This window comes from Mus musculus, chromosome 4 (assembly GCF_000001635.26).
Source record: "Mus musculus strain C57BL/6J chromosome 4, GRCm38.p6 C57BL/6J".
In the NCBI taxonomy this organism is placed as follows: domain Eukaryota; kingdom Metazoa; phylum Chordata; class Mammalia; order Rodentia; family Muridae; genus Mus; species Mus musculus.
The window spans coordinates 28,700,609-28,711,348 of NC_000070.6; positions in this window are offsets into that span (position 1 = coordinate 28,700,609).

A 10,740-nucleotide genomic window follows, 5' to 3' on the forward strand; every position below is an offset into this window, starting at 1 on the left:
ACAGATGTTCCAGCCCTAGCTCTGCTAGTCACTGTTTCCTTGCTGAGATGAGCAAGCAGTGCCTGGATGGCGCTGTGAATCATTGCAGGGGTGGACAGATTGCTAAAGGGAAGGCAGCGTCATATTTAGCTTTTCTCTCGGTTTTTTTTTCTTTTACTTTTTTTTTTTTTGAGAGAGAGAGAAGGATGTGACTCAACTTTAGAAAAAGAGGAAAATATGAATGGACCACTGCTGGCCAAGCTTCAGTCGTGTCTGATTAACACACCAGCCAGAAAAGAAAAGCTTGCCTGCAGATGTAATTGGAAATTTTCATAAAAAAAGAAAAATATCTTAGTAATTGTCTGTGGTTTATCTAATATGTAAAATGATTGGGAAGAGGGATCCTGCCCAAGGTGTTTTATCTTAAATGTGACTTTAACTGAAATAGAATTATATTGGTTTTGCTCTCCCCTCCCTTTTATCCCTCCAGCAGCCCACAGAGCCTTCTGCAATGCCTTCCATCAACGCCTTGTGGTTATAAGTCCCTTTTGCTTTTATTGTTATTGTTATCTGCCTACATACCCTATATCTAATCAATACATCTATGTCACAGTTCATGCATCCATGATTCAGGGAACATCTCAATAATAGGTACTGAAAAACTCCCTCATCCTCTACCTCCTGTCTTTGTCTCTTATTCCCTGTGCTCTGTCACTCTGGGGCAAATAATCTCATTTGTGCTGAGAACTTGTTTTTGGGGTGAGTTGAGCTGACTTTGAGGTACCTACAGGGACAGAAATAAGAGCTAGACTACCAAGAGGTTGAATATGAAATGGTCTCAATTACAAATGATAACACAAACAAAATCTGAACAGTGGCATTATCAATGGACATAGTAATGTGGTAGAGGGAGAATTTCATGGAGATCCACCCAAGAAAAATAACTACGGGCAGCTAACAACTGCTGAGAAAAGCAGAGTAATTATTTCTTAAGGGTTAGTACATTTATTGGTTGTACAATACAGAGTGATCCACCTGGAAATCACATACACGAAAATAATAAAAATAGATTTAGCAGGTCGTATTTGTATTTTGTGCCTAAGGTGTTTTTATGGTATTCTTTAGAAACTATTCTGCTCATACAGTTATTCGGGTAAATCTTTGTTCAACCAATCAGTTGCTGAATGAATAAATAGAATGAGTAAACAAGAAATCCAGCATATCCATGTCACGAAGTTAAGATGGACTTTGGTATTTGGACTGTACTGGGAAGTTTTGTATCATTTTTTTTTTCAGGGTCACAGATCACAAAAAAAGAACAGTGGTGTGTGTGTTTACCTCATTTAGAGGAAAGAGAAGCGGCCTCATGCTCATACTTCTGGGCTGTTTCCATCACCTGCACACTGTCACAGAAGGCAAATAACACATAGCGAGGGGTATCATTATTCAAAATTCTTCTTTCTGCCAGAGGATGGGACTCAATTCTGCAAATGCTGATGACATTTTCTTAAGAGAAATGAAAAATTTACATCCTGAGAATCTGATTCTCAGACCTATGGATTTTACATTATAGGAAGACCATTTATTTTAGTCTTCTAACAGCTTAGAACAGGCCTGTAACAAACTTTGAGATGTGACAAGAGATGAATAGCATTGGACACAAGGAAATGTATAAGGAATATGTTCTACATGGCCCAGAGAATGTGTTACAGTAGGAATACCTTGGCTATCCTTAACAGTGTTATTATTATTCATATATTTAATACATTTTAACTATATAGAAAAACAAATTTTAAAAGTAGATATAGATAGATAGATAGATAGATAGATAGATAGATAGATAGATAGATAGATAAACATCATTAAACCATGTCCTCAAAACCTTCTGCAAAAATTAGGTTGGGATGCTATATTGAGGCCATTAGCCAGAACAAGTTCTTCATAGTTAGTTTGGGATAGAGCAGCATACCCCCTTATATGAAGCCTCTCAATTTGGGAATTATTTATCTTCTATGTGTTCTATAGAATACAATGTCTTAACTCTTGGCTGTTTAATACCTTTCTTCCCTCTGTCTCAGAATAAGGGTAGCAGCAATCCCTGGACAAGGGGTATTAGAAAAGCTTCGCCATAGAGAAGCCTAAGTAAGAAGGGAAAGGGAGCAGAGGCTACTTCCAGAGGCAGTCCTTAGTAAGCTCAAACAGCACAAGCAAGTTTCAGAAATAACATACACACTAGAGAGCAGAACAGGCCAACACAGGAGTCTATTGTAGGTTATCTATACCATGTGCGTATAGATGTTGTTTTAAAACATACCATCAATATTCTTAAATGTTTAGTAAAACATGTCTCCTTTTCATTGTGAGCTCTACTTTATGTTTAAGCAGGTATAATAACTTTCTTGAGCATGCTGGTCGCAGTCGTTAACCATCAGGAGAGTGGTCATCTTGCTAGTCAACAAGAACAGAAAAAGACCAGTTAGACACAAGCGTGTAAGTCTGGAGAAAAAAATGTGATCAGAAACATAAAAATCTCTTGACAATATTCTGGTGATTTTTAAAGAAGTCATCTGGTAACAAAATACCTCCTCTGTAAAATGGGGCAATAATATCTGCATGGAAGTAATGAAATGTTACATAATTGATGACTGACATGTGTTCTGAACACCTTGGAAGAAACATGATCTTTAAGCATATGATATCATGATTACCACCATAATAAAACATATTTAAAATAATAATCATTACATTTTAAACACCTGTACTTGCATATGAAATGTATAACTCTTTTTACTGTTTTTCATCTAATCCGTGGCACCTGTGTTAGAAATGGGACCCAATGGTTCAATTTTTAAAAATACATAAAATTTAGAAAGGTACGGGGTTTTTTTTATTCACCCTATTGTGCCTAGGTCTCACAGAACATAATTCAAACAATATACTACCACAAAGAGACCACTTCAATACAAATCTCACTAGTGTGAGTTAATAAAAATTACTTTTAAAAGCAAACATCTGGCACCTCATAAATACATATCACCTTTCATCAAGATTTTTTCGAACGCTTCTCATATATACTATACTTTTAAGCATTATTAATTCAGCATATTGTACGTTAGTCTTAAAAAAAATCCTGAAACAGAATTACATGCGTAAAATATGTGCTGCAATATCAAGGCTTGTGCAGATCATAAAAACCAGGACGTTAACCATGGTGGGAAAAGCCTTTTGATTTAATGTGTTCTGTGTGCTAGCAGGGGTGATTTTCTAAGCAGATACAAGAAAATACTACAGTTAAGCTTAAAAGCAGCTCTGTATTCCACTAATTTTTCCCTGTCTTGTGACATTTAGCAAATTATTCTAGGCTTACATTTAGCTTATGTCAAAAATGTGTCTGAAATATTTTATTCTGGTTTATTTATACATCTGAAAGGAATTTTAAGACACAAATTGCCTTTTAAAAAGCTGGATCTATAACATCAAACTGGTAATTCTCTTATTCTAGAGAAGAAAAAAAAGCCAGAATGTTTTCAAATGTCCTTTGGTGACTTTTATGTAATTATTTTAGTTTCTTGTAGTTCAATATTAATTTTTCTATATAAATAAAGGTCAACTCCTCTTGTTATTTCATTGACAAAGATGGATAATATAGTATCTTTGTTATTATTGTCATAGTAGTGTCACTGTTTCAAAAATCTGATTGTTTTATCAAATTATGGTCCTTTAATTGTTCCTGATGTGCCAGAAGTTGACTGCATTTCCTGATGCTTTCATTCAACAAAATAGGACTATTGAAGGTCCAGGCTCTGTGACTTGATCTCTCACAGACTAAAGGGTGCTTTACTTAATTCATTTCACATGCCTGGCATTTTGCCTATAACTTCCATCATCCATTTATTAAATTTTTTGAGTATGCCTCTTAAAATTATTCTTACTGACTTCCATGCGGCATCCTAAGCAATCCCGGTGCCAGGACAATCCCAACACTCAGCCTGTAAGATTATGGGAGGTTCCGTGTAAAACTGAAGAATGGAAGTGTAAATGAGAAATTCAGAACATAATTTTAAAACGGTTAAGTGCTTGGAGGAAAACTGAAGGTGGCTACAACCAAAAATTAACAGGAGTGAATATTTGGGATATGATGGACAGAAATAACTTCCCACTGTAACAAATGCTATGTATATAATACTGACTATAAATGGATAGACTATGAACACTTAACTCCTGTCTCAAAACCACATTAGAACAGATACCTATATAAACTAATTGAGGAAATATTGTAAACATCCTAGCAAATATGGGTGCACATTGGCTTGTGGTGGGATCCTTAGAGAAATTCTTAGCATGAAGCTAATAGCCACATAATGCTAGTCTCATTGCTTCTCTTCTAAAGAATGCAAAGGAAAGAGATTTCAAAGAATTCAGGAGACGCAACAGCTTGAAGGCCATACTAGAATTAAGAAAATAGGACAGCTATGTGTATGAGCCCAAGAGTCCCAGCTATATTACTGATTACTTCCATAGCTATATTCCAGAACTTGCTCACAGTGGGTTCCAAAACTGTTCCTGCTAAAGAATGGCTCTTACAAGAAACTCAAGATGTGATCATCTATGCAGATTAAGGCATCATGTATAAACCCACAGTCCTGGATCTCTCTTAACAGGTCTGGAGCACTGAGATGATAATGTAAGTCTACAATATATAAAAAGAGCATTTTCAGCCACTTATATGAGATTAAAAGACTGTTATAACTTTTGAAAAGTCCATTGTGTATATGAGTAGAATGTGTATTGGATTTTGAGGGTTAGTAATAACAATAAAAACAAAATTATGAAGTTGGTATGGGTATCAGGTAGGATAAACTAGAGGCAGTTATATAGGGAGGTAGTGGTGTGTGAATATGATCAAGATGTATTGAATAAATACATGTGTTATTGCAAAAACAGAAAAAAATTGTTAGTTCATTTGAAGTGTTTTCAGGAATAAAATCTTACTGTCAAGTACTGGACAATAAACAAGGACATTGGCAATACATAGCATGCTGTGGTGTGGGTAGAAATCATTTAATATTCCTGAGACTGGGCTTTTTGTTTGTTATCCTGGCCTAGTAAAGGCCTTATTGTCCCACTATAGGGCAATTCCACTTAAATTATATGTATTATATGTACTATATATGCCACTTAAATTGTGTGTGTGTGTGTATGTGTGTGTGTGTGTGTGTGTGTGTGTGTGTGTGTGTGTGTGTATTAGAAGACAACTGTCAGGAGTCATTTTGCCTATTCTACAACGTGGGTTCCACTATCAAACTCAGAGCATCAGTTTGGGGAATAAGTACTATTACCCATAAGCCTCCTTATCAGCTTCCATTTATTAAAATTCAGAAGAATTTTATGAGAAATGCATCAAGAAAAATGAAGATGTATATTATGAATAAGAATGGGAAATTACTAAGAAAAAATTTTAAATTAGCAAGGCACAAGACAGGTAAAATCTAAATAAAAAAAAAAACAAAGCCAAATAATCGTGTAAAAATTTCTTATTCAAAAGAATAAAACAACAAAACTATTAAGTGTGAAAAACTTGATTCAAAGTAGATTAATTTTACTCAATAAAGCACTGATTGACAATTTTGTCCAGATGACCTTTTGACAGTGAAGGGGGGACACAGGAACTTGCTTTCAAAGTTCCTACCGGAGGACTGCTAGAGAAGTTTTAAATCAAAAATAAGTTAGCATGATGATTAAGAAATTGATTAAACATTTTATGCCAATAGATATTCTCTGCTAGTACATTCAAGTGCCAGGTAGTGTTTCATCAGCAAAAGGAATAACATGTTGGTAAGTCCTGGCATGCAAATGCTGCAGTTTTTTCTAATGCTCATGAGCAAGCCTCGGAGATTTTTCTTCCCCCCCCCCCCCCCCTGCACAGAAAATGACCTTGCTTCAGCGTGCAGTGCACTTTATGGACATATTCCTCCAAAACATGTTGTGCCCAGAATTGTAAGTTTTTCTTTCAAATTCAGACTTAATGAGGTGGCACAGGACATGCATGCAATCTGTGATCCAGCCAACACTTGGAGATTAACAATACTGTATTTTTCTCAGGTTTCTAAAAGAGTCATATTTTAAAAGCTAGTAGGGTTTATTCAGGAAGAAAATATAATTATGCACATAATAGAAATATTTTATTATATTATATTTATTTTATCCCCTCATATATTATGTCCTGAACTTAATTTCCTGTTCCTCCCAGTCACTACCCCCTTCCGTGCCCATCCATGTCTCCTTCTTTCTCTTCATAAAAGGGCAGGCCACCCTGGACATCAAGGAAACATAGCATAACAAGTTGCTGTAAGACTAAGCATGACCCCTCTTATTAAGACTGAACTAGACAAGCCAAGAGGAGGAAAAGAGTTCCCAAAGCAGGCAAAAGAGTAATAGACAGTCCCTGCTGCCAGAAGACTTGGGTACACAATTATAGCAAATATGTAGGGAGCCTCGATAAAATCCACGCAGGCTCCCCAATTGTGGATCATTCTCTGTGAGCCCTTATGAGCATAGTCTAGCTGATTCTGTGGGTTTTATTGTTGTGCCTTGACTCCTCTGATTCGTACAATCCTTCCTGTCCCTCTTCCAAAGCATTACCAGAGCTCTGCCTAATGTTTGTGGATCTCTGTATCTGTACCCATCAGTTGCTGGATGAAGCCCCTCTGATGATGATCATGCTAGGTTCTTTTCTACTACTATAGCAGAATGTCATTAGGAATTATTTAATTGCTTTTTTCCTCAGTCTTGTTTGGTTTAATCCTGGACCTCTGGACTATCTTGCCTCTGGTTTGTGGCAATCAAAGTAGTGTTAGGAGTGGGATTCCTCTCATGGTATGGGTCTCAAGAGGTAGCAGTCATTGGCCACTGAAATGCCTCTACAAGGCTTTTATCACAGCACAACCTGCAGGCAGGACAAATTGTAGGTTGAAGGTTTTATGTCTGGGTTGGTGTATCAATCACTTCATTGGAAGTCTTGCCTGGCCACAGAAGGTGGTCTATTCAGAGGCGTTATCCCCACTGCTCATAGATAACTAGGAGATTCCATTGCACTAGCTTGTCTCTGAGATGCACCCCCAATTCCAGTTGCCTTTCCCAATACTCTCTATGTATCCCACCCCAACTTGACCCTGTAAATTATATATATATATCTATATACACATCCATTTAAGTTTCATGTTGTTATTTTTAAGAGCTGAGTAATAGTCCATTATGTAAATGTACCACATTTCCACATATTCTTTACCCATTCCACATTTGAGGGATATCTAGATGTTTTTCACGTACTCACTATTATGAATAAAGCTTCTATGAACAGGGTTGAGCAAGTGTCCATTAGGCAGGGTGGAGCAGCCTTTGGGTATATTCTCAAGATTGGTATAGCTGGGTGTTTAAGTAGGTCAATTCTCAATTTTCAGAGAAACCATCATACTGATTTCCAAAGTGGCTATACAAGTTTACACTCCTACCAGCAACGGAAGAGTGTTCTGTGTGCTCCAAATCCTTACCAGCATGAGCTGTCATTTTCATCTTAGCAATTCTGACAGCTGTATGATGGATTCTTAGAGTCACTTTATTTGCATTTTCAATATGGCTAAGGATATTAAACATTTTGTAAAGTACTTCTCTGCCATTTGAGATTCATCTGTTGAGAATTTTCTGTTTAGGTCTGCACCCTATTTTTAATTGTATAATTTAGTTTGTTGATGTCTGGTTTCTTGAGTTCTTTATATATTTTGGTAATTACCCAAATTACTTTTATTGATGGTATACTTTGTTTCACACGAGTGTTTCAATTTCATGAGAACCCATGCATTAATTGTTGAACAAGATACACAAGGTCCTGTGTATCTTGTTTTATGTTAATGTCTTTTAGCCACTTGCACTAGAATTTGTGCAGGATGATAGATATGGATCTATTTGTCTACGATTTGACTACTTCTACATACTCGCATACGGTTAAACCATAATCCTTTGTTGGACACGCTTTATTTTTTCCATTGTATAATTTTTGCTTCTCTATCAAAAATCAGATGTCCAAAGATTTACGTCAAGGTCTTTGATTAGATTCCATTGATCAACTTGTCTGTCTTTATGACAATCCCGTGTGGTTTTCAGTTCTATTTCTCTGTGGTATGGCTTGAAATCAGGGATGGTGATACTTCTCGAAGTTATTTTATTATACAGGATTGTTTTAGCTATTAGAATTTTTTCTTTTCATATGAAGTTAGTTGTTGTTCTTTCAAGGTCTGTAAAACATTGTATTGGAATTTTGAGAGGAAGTATGTTGAATCTTTGTTGATTTTGGTAGGTCAATCATTTGTACTATGTTAATCTACCAATCCATGAGCTTGGGAGATCTTTCTATTGAATGATATCTTCTCCAATTTCTTTTTTCAAAGACTTGAAGTTCTCATCATAAGAATCTGTCACTTTCTTGGTTAGAGTTACACCAAGGTATTTTAAATTATTTGTGGCTATAACAGGGCAACTGATTTTTAAAATTAATCTTCCAGCCACTTTGATGAAGGTATTTATCAATTCTAAGAGCTCCTTTGTAGAATCTTTGGTGCTCATTTATATATACTAATATATCGTTTCAAATAGAGATACTTTGATTTTGTCTTTCCAGTTTCTATCCACTTGATCTCCTTTAGTTGTCCTATTGCTCTAACTAGAACTTCAAGGACATTATTGAGTAGGGATAGAGAAGATAGATACCCTTGTCTTGTTCCTGATTTAAGTGGCATTATTTTGAGATTCTTTCCATTTAATTTGATGATGGCTATCAACTCACTGTATTTCACCGTACTGTATTTGGGTATATACCTTGTATTCATGCTCTTTCCAAGACTTTTTCATGAGGGATGTTGAATTTTGTCAAAGGCCTTTTCAACATCAAATGAAATGATCATGTGTTTTTTTGTCTTTTAGTTTCCTTATATGGGATTACTTTGCCAGATTATATTAAAGTATCCCTGCATCTTTGGGATGATGCTGACTTGATGATGGTGGAGAATCTTTTTGATGTATCCTTAAATTTTGTTTGCAAGTATTTTATAGAGTATTTTATATCCATGTTTTTGAGGGGAAATTGGTCTACAATTGTCTTTTTTCTTTGAATCTTCATGTGGTTTATGGTATCAGGGTGACTTTGACCCCATAAAATGAATTTGGCAATGTTCTTTTTGTTTCTATTTTGTAGAATAATTTAAGGAATATTTGTATTAGCTCCTTTTTGAAAGTCTTGTGGAATTATAAGTTAAATTCTGGCTTTAAGGTTTTTTTTTTTCTATTTTTAATTGGGAGACATTTAATGATGGCTTCCATTTTTCTCAGTGTTGTAAATCTGCTTAAATTCTTTATTTGACCTTGGTACATAGTGTCTATCAAGAAAAATGTCCTTTTTTCAATTTTCCAATTAGTGGTATGTAGGTTTTTGAAGTATGACCTAATGATTCCTTGAATTTGATCAGTGTCTTGTTATGTCCCTTTTTCTTTTTCTGATTTTGTTAATTTGGACTTTCTCCCTCTCTCTGTCTGTCTCTGACTATCTCTGTCTCTGTCTCTCTCTCTGTCCCTCTGTCTGTCTGTCTGTCTGTATCTCTCTCTCTCTCTCTCTCTCTCTCTCTCTCTCTCTGTCCTTTTCTCCCTCTCTCTCTGTCCTTCTCCCCCCACCTGCCTCATTCCTCCCTCTCTCTCTTTTATTGTTTTTGGTGGTGGTGCTGGTTGGTTGGTTATGTGGTTGTCTATTTTGTTGATTTTCTCAAAAAACAACAGTTTGTTGATATTGTTACTGTTTTTTGTATTGTTCTGATTGTTACTATTTTATTGAATTCAGCCCTGAGTTTGATTATTTCTTGCCATCTACTCCTCTTTGGTGTGTTTTCTTCTTTTTGTTCAGGTGTGCTTTTAAGTTGGTAGTATGGGTTTCCTCTAAATTTTTTTAACTTTTTCCAATTTTTTATTAGGTATTTTCTTCATTTACATTTCAAATACTATCTTAGAAGTCCCTGATAACCTCCCCCCACCCTGCTCCCCTACCCAACCACTCCCACTTCTTGGCCCTGGTGTTCCCCTGTACTGAGGCATATAAAGTTTGCAAGACCAAGGGGCCTCTTTTCCCAGTGATGGCCAACTAGACCATCTTCTGCTACATATGCAGCAAGAGACACAAGCTCTGGGGGTATTGGTTAGTTTGTATTGTAGTTCTACCTATAAGGTTGCAGACCCCTTCAGTTCCTTGGGTACTTTCTCTAGCTCCTCCACTGGGGCCCTGTGTTCCATCCAATAGCTGACTGTGAGCATCCACTTTTGTGTTTGCCAGGCACTGGCATAGCCTAACGAGAGAGACAGCTATATCAGGGTCCTTTCAGCAAAATCTTGGTGGCATATGCAATAATGTCTGCAATTGGTGGCTGATTATGGGATGGATCCCAGGGTGAGGCAGTCTCTGGATGGTCCATCTTTTCGTCTCAGCTCTAAACTTTGTCTCTGTAACTACTTCCATGGGTATTTTGTTCCCAATTCTAAGAAGGGGTGAAGTATTCACACTTTGGTCTTCCTTCTTGAGTTTCATGTGTTTTGCAAATCACATGATATGCACTCACTGATAAGTGGATATTAGCTCTAATTTTTTTTATGAAGGCATTTAATGCTGTGAATTTTCCTCTTAGAATTGCCTTTATAGTATGCCACAAGTTTCTGATTGTTGTGCAT